At 38.7% G+C, this 14233-nt stretch overlaps 1 protein-coding gene across 6 annotated transcripts in view; it reads left to right on the forward strand.

Moving 5' to 3' along the window:
- The window catches only part of NFYC (nuclear transcription factor Y subunit gamma), a 69183-nt gene that overhangs the window by 12269 nt on the left and 42681 nt on the right, over nucleotides 1–14233 (forward strand). Inside the window, exon 1 of one of the 6 annotated variants that reach the window (XM_073233740.1) lies at nucleotides 10805–10982. The exons of the other annotated variants lie outside the window; for them this stretch is intronic. The gene's annotated coding sequence lies outside the window, so the exon portion shown is untranslated. Of the gene's footprint in view, nucleotides 1–10804; nucleotides 10983–14233 lie in introns of those variants that run through there. 6 annotated transcript variants of the gene reach the window in all.

Consider the following 14233-nt stretch of genomic DNA (forward strand, 5'->3'; position numbering starts at 1 on the left):
CTCTTGCCTGCTTCCTGGCTGCAGTGCTTGCCTCTACTGGCAGGGCCAATGGGCTGAGTAGGCAGGGAGGTGTCTCTATGCCCCGCCCTTGTAGTTGCCATAAGTGGGGCCGCCCTCTGGCTGGCCTGTGCAATGGCAGAGGCAACAAGTTTACAATCTAGTTCTGGCCTGGAGGAAGGAGCGGCAGGCTGTGTATCATGGTGGGGGCCTTCAGCGCTGTGTTGCCTGCCAGGGGGATGGAATGCCTGAAGCGCTGAAAGTTCCCAACCTGCTGGGCTGAGTGTGTCCGGATTTTTTTGTCCACCTGCCCTTTCTCCCTAGCAGCAAGCTCTGTGCAATCCTTGGCTCTCTAGCAGCCCTCTTGCTGTTGGGAGGTCTCTCAACAGCAGGTCTTTCTTTTGTCCCAGAGCGGCCAGTTGTGGGTACCTGTTCTTCACAAGTGGCTGGAATCTCAGTATGAGTATTCTGCCTGTCTTAGCTTTCCAACCCCACTAATCTCCAAAGCACCATGTAATGTAGGTTTATGCTCCCAGAGCAGATCTCCAGGGCTGGTGTTCAGCAGTCCTAGGTCTCCACCCTCTCACCGCTTTGTTTCTCTTCCTCCCACCGGTGAGCTGTGGTGGCAGAAGGCTTGGGTCCAACTGGATCGTGGCTTTGGTACTTTACCCTTTTCCATGAGGTCTGCTCTTTTCCCCAGATGTGAGCAGTGTCACAGCCTTCTGCTCTTTCAGTATTAGTTGTATTTGCTGTATTTTCATATTATATGTGGTTTTTGGAGGAGGATTCTGTCTCACCTCTCACCCTGCCATCTTTAAGCCAATCTGTATTACAGTATATCAAAATTGTTCTCTTTTAGATATTGTTTATCTCTAACTGTGCCTGATTTATAAATTAAACTTTATCATAGGTATGTATGTATAGGAAAAACAGTGTATCCTTGGTTTCATGCATCCACTTGGGGTCTGCTGTCCTGAAGGACAGTGTCCCCAATGGATAAGGGGAGACTGCTGTGCTGAATGTTTTCACAATCCCTGATTACTGTTGATCCTGTCCTCAGGAGCTGCAAATTGTCCAGTGATCGGTGTGAGATGACATTATTTGCCCATTGTTAAGAAAACGTATACTTTCACCATTGGCATGATCTGTCAGTTTAAAAGAGAGAAGAGAGAGTACAAGCTATCTGCACAGTTGAATATCTTTGTGATTTTTAACTGTCTTAAAAATTATTACTGTTCCATGAAGGTAAGGAGCTTAGAATTTGCTTATTATCAAATGACAAAGTTTGGGCCTTTTTTAAGAAGAAAAGCATATTTGCTTGGCAATAATTTGGGAGACAGAAGATTGCTATTTATGATGATATTTAATGTCATTTTCAGTGCCACAGTGTGCGTGAAACTCCAACCATTTTAGAATGTGGTTGGGATAGAGTTGCATGTAGTCTTCCTACCATTTCAGTAAAGTTTTTAAGTTCTTTTAAAACAGCATTTCCCAAGCTGTTTCTTTGAACATTAGTTATTGTAAAATGCTAATAAGTGTCCTCTGGGGGTGATAAAAGGATCCTTGACAAAATAATGACCAAACCAAAATGCATTTCTTTAGTGCAGAATTAGTATTCAAAGGCCTTTGTGCTTATGTTCCTTATGACCCTTCAAGAGAAAGGATACATTATGCAGTTTCTCTTGAATTTATTTGGCCATGGAACCCTCTTTGTCAGAACACCTAATAAGCATTTCATGTTATGACTGGTGTGTGGTAGAGCCCAGTTGAGCAGTTCTGGCATAGAGAGTTTATGAATAAAAAATGAAATTTTTCATATAGGATAGCTTGGCCAAAAGTGGGAAAGGACTTCCTGGGAACATATACAATATGTCTTCAAAGTAACATTGATGCTTGGGGATCAGTGTGATTTCAAAGGTCATCGAATCCAATTGCCAATAACAGTCATAATGGTAGCAGCTACCATTTTTTGGAGCACTTGCTGTTTATCAGGCACAGTGTTATTATTCTACATGCATTATTCTTTTATTTCTTTATTTTTATTTTTTTAAGGTATCATTAATATACAATCTTATTAAGGTTTCACATGAGCGACATTGTGCTTACTACAGTCATCCATCTTATCAAGTCCCCCCCACACACCCCACTGCAGTCACTGTCCATCAGTGTAGTAAGATGCTATAGAGTCACTACTTGTCTTCTCTGTGCTATACTGCTTTCCCTGTGACCCCTCTACATTATGTGTGTTAATCATAATGCCCTTTAATCCCCTTCTCTCTCCCTCCCTCCCCACCCCCTTCCCTTTGGTAAGGTAACTGCTAGTCCCTTCTTGGAGTCTGTGAGTCTGCTGCTGTTTTGTTCCTTCAGTTTTGCTTCGTTGTTATACTCCACAAATGAGGAAAATCATTTGGTACTTGTCTTTCACCTCCTGGCTTATTTCACTGAACATAATACCCTCTACATGCATCCATGTTGTTGCAAATGGTAGAATTTGTTTTCTTCGTAAGCTGAATAATACTGAATAATACTCCATTGTGTATATGTACCACATCTTCTTTATCCATTCATCTACTGATGTACACTTAGGTTGCTTCCATGTCTTGGCTATTGTAAATAATGCTGCAATTAACCTAGGGGTGCATATGTCTTTTGAATCTGGGATCTTGTTTTCTTTGAGTAAATTCCTAGGAGTGGAACTCCTGGGTATTTCTATTTTTAGTTTTTAGTTCCTGTTTTAGTTTTAGTGGAACCTCCATATTGCTTTCCACAATGGTTGAACTAATTTACATTCCCACCCGCAGTGTAGGAGGGTTCCCCTTTCTCCACATCTTCACCAGCATTTGTTCTTGTCTTTTGGATGTTGGCCATCCTAACTGGTGTGAGATGGTATCTCATTGTGGTTTTAATTTGCATTTCCCTGATAATTAGCGATGTGGAGCATCTTTTCATGTGCCTGTTGGCCATCTGAATTTCTTTGGAGCAGTGTCTCTGTTCCTATCCGCCACCCATTTTTTAATTGGGTTGTTTGCTTTTTGGGTGTTGAGGCATGTGAGTTCTTTATATATTTTGCATGTTAACCCCTTATCAGTTAAGTCATTTACAAATATATGCTCTCATATTCTACATGCATTATTAATCACTGGTCTTAATGATTTTTTATCTCTTAATATTTCCTATTCATCCACTTTTCAACGTCTTCACTACTACATTTTCCAGTAACTACTGTCCTGATTTCCCTGTTAATCTGTCCAGAGTGCTGCCATCCTCCCACTCTGTCCCCTTCTCAGTACTCTACTCAAAGTGGTCTTTTAAAGGGTAATTCTGATTGTGCCAGTTCCATGCTTAAAATTCTTCAGTGGTTCATCATTGTCCTCAAAATAAAGTTCTGGCATCTTTGTCTTATCCAGCCCTATCTGCTTTTCTAATTACTTCTTGCCTCTTGCCTGCTGCCATACCAAACTACAGTCCTTCTAGGAATGTAATGCTTTCTGTCAGCTCCAGGCCTTTGCACATGCCATTTGCGTCTCTGTGTTAGTAGGTTCGTATTCTTCTTAGGGTTTTAAATCTCCCAAGTAGCTTTCTCTGATTAGCCTGAAACTGAGTTAGGCCCTAGGTTAGGTGCTCTGTTTTTATGTCCTGTACTGCATTAGCCCCTATTGTAACTCCTAATACCCAGCACTATGATTGCCTGTTTTAATTTTCCTCTGTGTTGTAGCAAACTGTAATCTCCTTGAGGACGGGCTGTGTCTTGTTTAGGATCCGTAGATCTCAGCATACTGCCTACACATATAAGTATTTATTGAATTAATGAAAATGTCCTTAATCTTCATAACCTTGAAAGATGTTTCACAGTTTAGGAAATAGGTCTTAGTAGGGTTGAGTAACTTGCCTGAGGTTACTCAGCTAAAAATTCCTAGGAGTGGAATTCCTGGGTCAAATGGAATTCTAAATCTGTCTAGCTGCAAAGCATGGGCTTTTTTCCTGCTTCTCAACATGGCTGCTCTTTTTTGCCTTGTCTTTACATATTCCTGTGAAGTGTTCAAACTCTGTGCTAACAACCCTATCTACATTCTGAGACAGCTGTGCCATCATTAGACAGCTCTGAGAGCTGAAATAGGTCCCTCTAGTTTTCCATCCATTGGTCTTAATTTATGCTTTGAAGGATATAATTTATTTAAAAAAATAAATAATTCACAATTTATAATCCATTTAAGGCCTCATTCATTAGTTTATTTTATTCATTCATTTATTCAGCAACCGTTTGCTGAGCACCAGCATTGTGTTCCTTATTCTGGAACTGATGTTATTGCTCAGAATGTTTCTGAGACTTTTTTGGGGATTATCTTCAGAACTACTTCTGTCAGATTCTTTTGAAAATGTGTTGATACACTTTTTTGTAATCCTTAAAGGTGGATCTAATTTGGGAAATAGCTAATAGTTTGTTCAGGACCAAGTCAGGTGAAATGTATGGGTCAGAAATTATAATCTGACAGCCCTCAAATTTCTTTGCTATACTTAGAATTAAAAAAGTATTTGAACCAAAATTGAAAATGGAAGGATTTAACATTAAAACAATCTTTTTTTAAATTAAGGTATCACTGATATACACTCTTATGAAGGTTTCACAAGAAAAACAATGTGGTAATTACATTCACCCTTATTGTCGAGTCCCAGTCCATACCCCATTGCAGTCACTGTCCATCAGTGTAGTAAGATGCCACAGTCCCTATTTGTCTTCTCTGAGCTACACTCTCTTCCCCATGACCCCAAACACACCATGTGCACCAATCATGATACCCCACAATCCCCTTCTCCCTCCCTCCCCACCTACCCTTCCCCAACCTCTCCACTTCCTTCCCCTCCCCTTCCCCTTTGGTAACCACTAGTCCCTTCATGGAGACTGTGGAGTCTGCTGCTATTTTGTTCCTTCAGTTTTGCTTTGTTGTTATACTCCACAAATGAGGGAAATCATTTGGTATTTGTCTTCTCTGCCTAACTTATCTCACTGAGCATAATACCCTCTAGCTTCATCCATGTTGTTGCAAATGGTAGGATTTGTTTTCTTCTTATGGCTGAATAATATTCCATTGTGTATATGTACCACACTGTCTTTATCCATTCATCTACTGATGGACACTTAGGTTGCTTCCATTTCTTGGTTATTGTAAATAGTACTGTGATAAACGTAGGGGTGCATATGTCTTTTTGAATCTGAGAAGTTGGTTTCTTTGGATAAATTCCTAGGAGTGGAATTCCTGGGTCAAATGGTATTTCTATTTTTAGTTTTTTGAGGAAGCTCCATATTGCTTTCCACAATGGTTGAACAAGCTTACATTCCCACCAGCAGTGTAGGACAGTTCCCTTCTCCACATCCTCGCCAGCATTTGATGTTCCTAGTCTTTTCTATGTTGTCCATCCTAACTGGTGTGAGGTGATATCTCATTATGGTTTTAATTTGCATTTCTCTGATGATTAGTGACGTGGAGCATCTTTTCATGTGCCTGTTGGCCATCTGAATTTCTTCTTTGGAGCAGTGTCTGTTCATATCCTCTGCCCATTTTTTAATAGGGTCATTTGCTTTTTGTGTGTTGAGGCATGTGAGCTCTTTATATATTTTGAATGTTAACCCCTTGTGGGATATGTCATTTACAAATACATTCTCCCATACTGTAGGATGCCTTTTTGTTCTGCTGATGGTGTCCTTTGCTGTACAGAAGCTTTTTAGCTTGATGTAGTCCCATTTGTTCATTTTTGATTTTGTTCCCCTTGCCCGAGGAGATGTGTTCAGGAAAAAGTTGCTCATGTTTATATTCAAGAGATTTTTGCCTATGTTTTCTTCTAAGAGTTTTATGGTTTCATGACTTACATTCAGGTCTTTGATCCATTTGAGTTTACTTTTGTGAATGGGGTTAGACAATAATCCAGTTTCATTCTCTTGCATGTAGCTGTCTGGTTTTGCCATCACCAAACAATCTGGTTTTTATTGTTGTTTCTTAAGCATACAAAGTGATACTATTTATGAAGCTGTTGCAGTGGTTCCGGAAGAGATAATGAGGGTGGTCACTGTACAAAAAATGGGTGTAATGGATGGTTTCTGCAATGCTATTTTCACTGTTTTAAAATTGAAGCCACTGAAATTCATTACATTAAAAAATATTCATTAATATGGAACTGATTGAAAAAATATGGTATATCTATTCAACAGAATATAATTCAGTTATTATAAATGATGTAGATCTATGTGATATGGAAAATTATACACATTTTTTAAAGTTAAAAAATTAAAAGTTTGTATAGTGTTATTTAATATTGGGGGCACTAACTCAGCTTTCTATTTCATTTACATAAGAAAGGTTTCTGAAAGTATATAACCTAAAATACTAACAGTGCTTGATTCTGGATGGTTGTATTATAGGTATACTTAAAAAAAGAAACACCCATCCCTCTAACCTAAAACAACATCAGTACAAAACAAACTTCTTTATATGTTCATCTCATCAGCTTAGTATACAGTAAAGGCACACAGTGTATTTAATATTCAAATGAAAATGGCTGTGTGTCCCTATCCCAATAAATGAAAAGTTAATTTTTCTCCACAGGTTCTCTTCTCAGATATTTCCTAGGACCTCCAGATTTACTTACTAAGTCCAAAAGGGTCAGTTGAGGACTACCATCAATAAAATGTTTGTTCATGCCACTGAAGAGCCTAATTTTGTTTATTTGTTTTTTTTTGTTTTTTGTTTTTTATTTGTTTCTGCTGGGATACAGTGTAACCTTGAAGATCAGGTATTCCTGGGTACGGAGCAAAACCCTGTTTTTGGCGGGAATTGTCCTTGTGGTTGAAGCCAGCCTCTGACGTAACTCTGATCCTTCAGTCATTCCTCAGGATGTCAGGTCAAGAGCTTTGGTAGCATCAATTTTTTGTGTCTAGTATCTGGCATTTGCTTCTTTTATTGAACTTGAAGCGTTTAGTCAGTGGGCCAGCATTCCTCTGTGGCCTTTATCATTTGGAGCTGTGTAGTAGCTGCCCCTTTAGATGGGACTTTCACTGTCCAGTTTTCCTCAATCCCTACTCCCTCTTACTTCATGGACATTATGGCTAAGGTCGAGTTTGATTTGTATATCTGAACTGAGCACTGGTCATGTGTGTGAATATAAATAAGACATAGCTTCTGTCCTCAAGAAGCTCTTCTCTGGTAATAGAGACATGGCAAACAATAATAATGTGATAAGTGGTGTAGTCAAGTGTATGTTTTGATATTAATTAAGCACTTACACATGCCAGGTATTAATGTTGAGTGCTTTAACTTAGTCATTTAAGCCCTAGCACTCCTGTGAGTTGGAGTTGTTTTTTCCACTTTACATATGAAGAAGTGACCTCAGAGATGGTTAAGTAACTTGGCCAAGGTCATAAAGCTAGTATAGATAACATGAATAAAAACCAATTTTCTGACCAGAAGCATCAGTTCACACCCTGCCTTCTTTGAGAACATTAAAGCTTGAACCATGTAACCAGAGGCATTGTTTTTGTCTCACAGTGATCTGGGTGTTTGTAGAGCAAGACAGTGCAAATTAGCTGCTGAGTTACAGGACCAGGGAGGAACATGAATTGGAATCCCAGAGATCCCATGAGGCTCTCAGTCCACAGTAATGACAAACTAGAGAAGGGAAGACTGAGTGAGTGGGTCAGGTTGCCAAATGACAATGCTAGGATAATTTGAGTTCTCTTCCCACTGGTGGCTTCATTTCCACTAAGGTGACCCTTGATGAGAAATAGATGTTGAAATGTTTTTCTTGCAAACTGCCAAGAACTAATAAAAACTATGCTAAAGACCTTCACAGAGTATCAAGGGACATGTTAGGTTTAATCTAGTATATCAAAAGCAGAGTTAAAGGGTAGGCTTTTGGAACAATAACCAGACCTAGGCCAGGATTGGTGGTGAAAGGCATGAATTTCTAGCATACAAATGGGAAGATTTTTAGTAGTAGCTGGTAGTCATCCCACACTGCCCTTTATGGCTCAGGAGTTGCTTTCTGCAGGATTGCATGCAGGGTATGCTGGAGATGGAAGAGGGACATATTGCCATAATAGTTTTAGGGTCATGAGGAGAAGGGCCTCTCTGAACCTTAACCTCTGTGTAAAGCAAGGAATTTGGATTAGATAACTTTTAGCATTGTTTCAGTGCTTATTCAGGTAGAGTTCAGTGTACTGTACATATGTTAGCTTGTTTAATCCTTACTTTCGTTCTGTGATATAGGTAGTGACATCTGTGTATTACAGATGAGGAAGCTGATGCTCAGGGTTAGTCCATTGTTAAACAAGTAATAAGTAGAGGAGTCAGAATTTGAAACTACCTGTTCCTGACTCCAAAGTACTTAGTTGTTTTGTCATAGTGACACTAATTAAGTCAATGATGTGAACATGTTCTTCTTATTTCTCTGCCTCTCACTCCTCAGAGGAGCGTCTTTGCTTGCTTGCAGCTGGCTCAACCCTCAGTGTTGTGGGATTAAGAGGCTCTAGCGTGGATAAGGTACACAGCTAGCCTTTTGGCCTTCTGCCTTCTCTTCCCAGGCTGGTAACTTGTTGGAATCTGTGATCGAAACTTTTGAGAAAAGAACTGTAATACTTAACAACTCTGTGTAGCTTCAGGAACCACCCGGTAATATACTCTGTTAGCTAACTAAACTCTTACTTAGATGCCATAGTGAAATTGCCATGCAATCCCATAGTATCTTAATGTATACTGTTTTTAATCTTTTAGTTGTTTCAAGTCTTTATAAGTTATAAATGTGATTTGCTACTGGTTAAATGTTCCCAATAGTTTAATAATGAAATTTGTATTAACCTATAGGGTGCAGTTTTGTTAGATACTTAGCTAGATTTCTAACCAACAGATCAAATTCAATATTAATAAAATTTCTAAATTTTAAATTAATGAAGTTGTTGTAATTGTTTATGCTGTCTGCACATATATATATGTGACATGGAAGAACTTCCTTGGATGTGCCCTGAGGTGCTCCATGTCTTGGTGTAAGCAATGTGTTGCAGTGGAAAGAGGACCACCCTAGGTGGACCTCAGTTTTCATCCTAGACTTGTGGCTAGGGCCAGTTGTTCAACTTCTCTGAAACTCACTCTCTCACATGTAAAAGAGGGTAGTGAAGAGTAGAGGGCTAAAATGAGTAACGTACTTAGCACAGAACCTAGGACTTACTGGTGTTTAGAAATTATTTCAATGTGGGAAATAAGTGGAATGCATGTGGTGGAGAAGTTAATATAGCAGAATGATCTAACAAGACCACTTTGGTTCTATTTTAGGGCTCTGCCCAATCTCTGCATATGCCCACAGTGATCTCTCATTAAAATCAACCAAGGTATTTCTAGAAAAGATCTCATCTACCTGGCAAAACAATTGTGTTGTTTAGTCCTAGGATACTTATTTGATGGTAGGACACAGATCTAAGGAGAACATAAAGGCCTTAGATAATAGTGAGATGTTTCTATTTGAATATTTTTTATATATAAAAAAAGATAAGACAGAGATGCTGATTTCACCATATTGGGAATCACCTCTTAAAACCTAAATACTTGGGCCCAAAATCCATAAGCAAATCTTCAGCCACTATTGGTAATGTTCAGCACCCCAAGATGTCTTCACTAACCACAGTTGTTAGGATATCTCTGCTGAGGTCTTAGCCCTGCTGCTTATTCTTGAAAGTGTGGTAGAAAAGTTTATCCTCTATATTATCAAAACACTGAAACGTTAAAAGTGAATCAGCAACATTTTGTGGCCACCCTAAATAAATTGGTTAATCCATCAAACTGTAATGTGTTTTCAACAATATATTCATTGATGTTCTATTTTTGCCAGTTTATCATTATATTTCCCTGTTGAGTTCCTGGTAGACTTTTGAAAATGACATTGTCCTTGTCCCTAACTTCATATATTACCCCAGAATTTTCCTGTTTAGGTTAGTTTGTGTTTCAAAATAAAGTGATTTTCCCTGGTAATAATAATGTGGCTTTAAAATTACTATTGACGTAATGACAGATACCATTTTAGAAATCATGCAAACTATTGTATGGCTGTTGGTATCACATTTTGTTACTGTTAAGGAAGCTTCATTTTCTTAGCAGTCGTTGTGTTAGCTCACCCATTTTTCTTTTTTTTTTTTTCTGTTAATGCTCAACAGAAAACTGAAGAGAGTTAAGTCACAACTTTCCGATCTTGTGCACATTGCTTCTCTGGTTTACAGTATCCATAGGATACTGTAGATATCTTACAGACATCTTTGATGGCCAATCAGAAGCAGTTAAATTACAGTAAATTTTTTAAATGGAACTCTGACAGCCAATAAGAAATGCTTTGGGTGGGAACTGTAACAACCCGTTTGCGTGGTTTTAAGAACAATTCTAAATTTGCAGTGGTCTGTTTTGGAAGCACATGAGGCCCTAGTGCATCTGCTATGTGCATTTGCCAGGCATTTCCAAGCTTTAACTTCCTTGTAGTTTGAAGTCTGGATCTGACCCCTGTTCTGCTTCTCAAGGTAACTTTAAAACAGGAAGTGTACAAAGGAGGTAACTGATGACGTAAACAGCCAATCATGGCTTTGTTTCCTTAGCCGATAAAGCAGCTCAGCCAATGGGATCACTCTGGAGGCGAGGTTTGGTGTCAAATAGCATGCTAGATTGAATGCCTTTGACTGTTAAAGTGGAAGGAGGCTGCAGGGCTTCATTGGAGCCTCGGAGTTTTTCACTGAGGCAGGGGTCAGCTGAAAGACAAAGAAAAATGGCGAATAGTTTGTTGGGGGGTGGGTGGACAGCTGTTCGGGTTTTCACTGGAGTGGACATTCCAGACTCAGGTTTCTGCATCTCCTGCTGCCTTTTGTTTCCTCCGTCCTTTTGGGGGGGAGGGATAGGAGTGACTTAAATTCTCCCTGTCCGAGGAGATATAAATAACTACATGTAAAATTAATGCAGTTCCTGGTAAGTTTAATTCTTTGTTTTGTGTTTAAATGGTAGAAACTGTTTAGCTTCAGAGAGTGTGGACAAGTTGCACTGTTTCAGAAAATGGCCACTTTACATTCCATGCATACCTTTTGGTGCACCTAGAATACCTTGCTCTGTTTAGATTTTGCATGCCCTTCAAGCAGGATTTCTATTCCTAGTTGAGTATTGAGGAGATCAGGTACATGAAGAAAGGCTAATCATTTTTCAGGGGTGCACAGAAGCAAAGCACTTTCTCTTTGCCTTGGGTAAACTTAACTGTTTTCCAAATAATTTTCCTTTGTTCAAGTGCACTGAAGCTTTCCTGCAGAATAAGCTGAGTTGTTTGAGACTTTTTCTATTTCCATGCACTTTGTTGACATCTATGTTTTCAGAGCTGGAAGCAACACCATTGCTGTTCTAAATTTGTGTGAAAATATGATTTGCACTGATGGAGGTTATAATGGTGAAGGCCCACATGCCAGTGTGAAATTCTTCCATAACTTCCTTGGTTTACTTGTCTGCTTCTAGATTCTAGTAAGTACCAATTAATTAAGGAACAGTCTTTGTTTTAAAATGCACATTTTAGCTTGATGCTGGTTAGAAACATACTTCTACACCTTATTGGCAATAATAAGAGCAAATCTTTTCCCACCAGTTTCATACATTTTGTCAGGTGTTGATTTGGTTCTTTAAAACGATGTGAGCAAAATGCTTTTCATTTTTTATATGAAATATTTAAAATCCTAATGTACCTGCAGTTTGTGAATAGAAATATTAAGAATACAGGCACCCTACCTTTTGCCCTTGATATTTTTCTTCTTTAGGGATATGAAGCTAGTACAGGTTACTAATCAGTAACAAGCCAATTCTTGTGAATAGTGAAATCTTCCATCCCATGTACTAAGTTCTGTAGTACTTGATTTTAAAAAGCAGTCTTTGTTTTCTTTTTTATTTGCAAATGTGGAATGAAGGTCATTGGAACACTTCTGCAGCAGACTCAGTGTAGAGCAGTGAGCCAGCAGCTCAGTCCCTGGGAAGGGAAAAGAAGGCCCTCTTAGGGGAGAAGTTTGGAGGGTGTTGATTTGCTTTCCCCTCACTTCTGTTTGGGAAAAGAATTTACCTGAGAGGATCTGTAGAAGTTTAGATTTTGGGCTCTTCGAATTGGAGTGGTGTAGCAATCCAAGTTGCTAGATGCAGGCCTCTGTCGTTGCTCACAAAAGTGACCTTGAAAAACTGCCGAGGAGTTGAAAGATTGAAGGACAAAGTTTGTTTATACAGATTTAAACTGAAAAGCTCTATTTAAGATGAAAAGAGACTGTACTTCTGATGTTCAAGTTGAGTGGTTAGTAGGAATATGTTATAGATTCAAATTAGGAGTTTTCAAGCAGTAAGACAATAGGGCTGCATTCATTCCCTCCCACTCTTCTTGGTTCCTTTCCCCCAGCAAAAAAATTCTAAATCCTTTTGGTATGATAGTTGAGTGAACAGCCTAACAGATTCAGAATTCTTTGCACGCTACCTTGTCTTGTGTGTAATCTAGAGGGCTCTTGGTGAAGAATGGTATTTCAGGAGTTCAGAGTAGTTATGTTTGTGAAACTTCTGTGGAATTGGAATGCTTATGGTAAGAAAACAGTCATTCTAAGAAGCTAAGTCAGAAAGGAGTATGTATTAAGAATTACATTCTAACATAATTATTTTAATTTAAATTTATTTTTTAGAAGTCACTGATGTATAGGTTATTAGTGCTCCAGGTTTTATATATGATTTCAAAAACAGTTGTATATACTGAATGACCCTGTTGGCCCTGGGAGAAGGTCTGGAGCAAGGGAGGCAGAAGGTAAGTGGGCATAGTATGAGGTCTAGGTAAAATTCTTTATATTAAAAAGTTTGTGGATTTAGTTTCTTGGAAAAGATAACTAGCTACAGCCTCTAGCTTGGATTCTTAACCTTTTGGGGATCATGGACTCTGAGAATCTGATCCACTACTTGGCATGCCTATGCAGAACCCCTGGTGACTAAGATATTTTCCAGTATATACGTCGAATGGTGTTTATATGATCTCCTTCTTTAACACTTTAGCCAGATAAATGTTTCCCACAGAAACAAAGAAAACTAATTCCATAAGGAGCAAAGACCACCTAGAGCTAACTACAAATTAGACTGGGGATGGTATTGTGTGGGTTGGGGAGGCTTAGATGGGGTCTGAGATTTCATCATGTATTTACTCTGGTTACAGTATTTGTGGCAGCATGGTGCAGTAGCAAAAGCAGGCCATTTACAGTCAGGAGACCTGTGTTCAGGTCCCACTCAGCTATCACCAGCTTTGTGAACTTGGGCAAGTCAGCCATTTAATTTTAGCTTCCTCACATGTAAAAATGGGATCTAAAAATAGCACTTTCCTATTTAGTGGTGCGTCTCAAATGAGGTGATGTATGTCAAAAGTGCTCTGTAAATTGTTAAGTGCTACATAAGTATTAGTTTTTACTAATCCAACCTATTGGGTGGTTAAATACTTGTGGAGATAGGTGTGGCATTAAAGAAAAAAAAGTCAGTATTTCAATGGTTACAAAGGAGTTTGTTTGAACCCCATCTCTTTAAAGTGGTGCCATATGCCTTCATCTGCATATTTGTTTATGCTGACACGAGGCCATCAAACCTTCCCTTACCAAGATTTCAGTGAAAGAATTTTAACCCCTTTCTCAAAAATTAAGGGCCTCTCTGAATAAGATGAAATGGGAAGGCTGATTAAAAAAAAAAAAAACCCTTATAGATTTAGGAACTCATCAGAATAAAAACTGGGAACCTGTTCTGATTGGATACTGACATTTATATTAAAATGCAGGTAAGTTGTAAGTTGTAAATGTTTATCAAGCAGAAGTTACATTTTTAGTTTGTGCACCAAATATTTATAAAGTAAACCTGAGCCTTTTTTGTTGTTGTTGTTTGCTTTGTGATCATATGATCTTTCTGTCAGTTTTTAAGCTTGGGAGGTAGTTACAGCCTGCAAAGGAGTAGCAACCAAGTAAGTGTTGGGACAGAGACTTCCAAAAAAAACTGGTCTGTCATCAAAATGTAAACAGGATGTATTTCACAGAGTTGATAACTACTGTGAGATACATTTCCAAGATAAATGGTGGAGACCAATGGAGATTTCTTTCTCACCTATTTTATATGCCTGGTGTCATCTATTTTTAGGACTACTTTGTTTCCCCCCCTGGGGTGGAGTAGATATTTTTTCTATTTGATTT

Source organism: Manis javanica, chromosome 4 (genome assembly GCF_040802235.1).
Source record: "Manis javanica isolate MJ-LG chromosome 4, MJ_LKY, whole genome shotgun sequence".
Classification (NCBI taxonomy): Eukaryota; Metazoa; Chordata; class Mammalia; order Pholidota; family Manidae; genus Manis; species Manis javanica.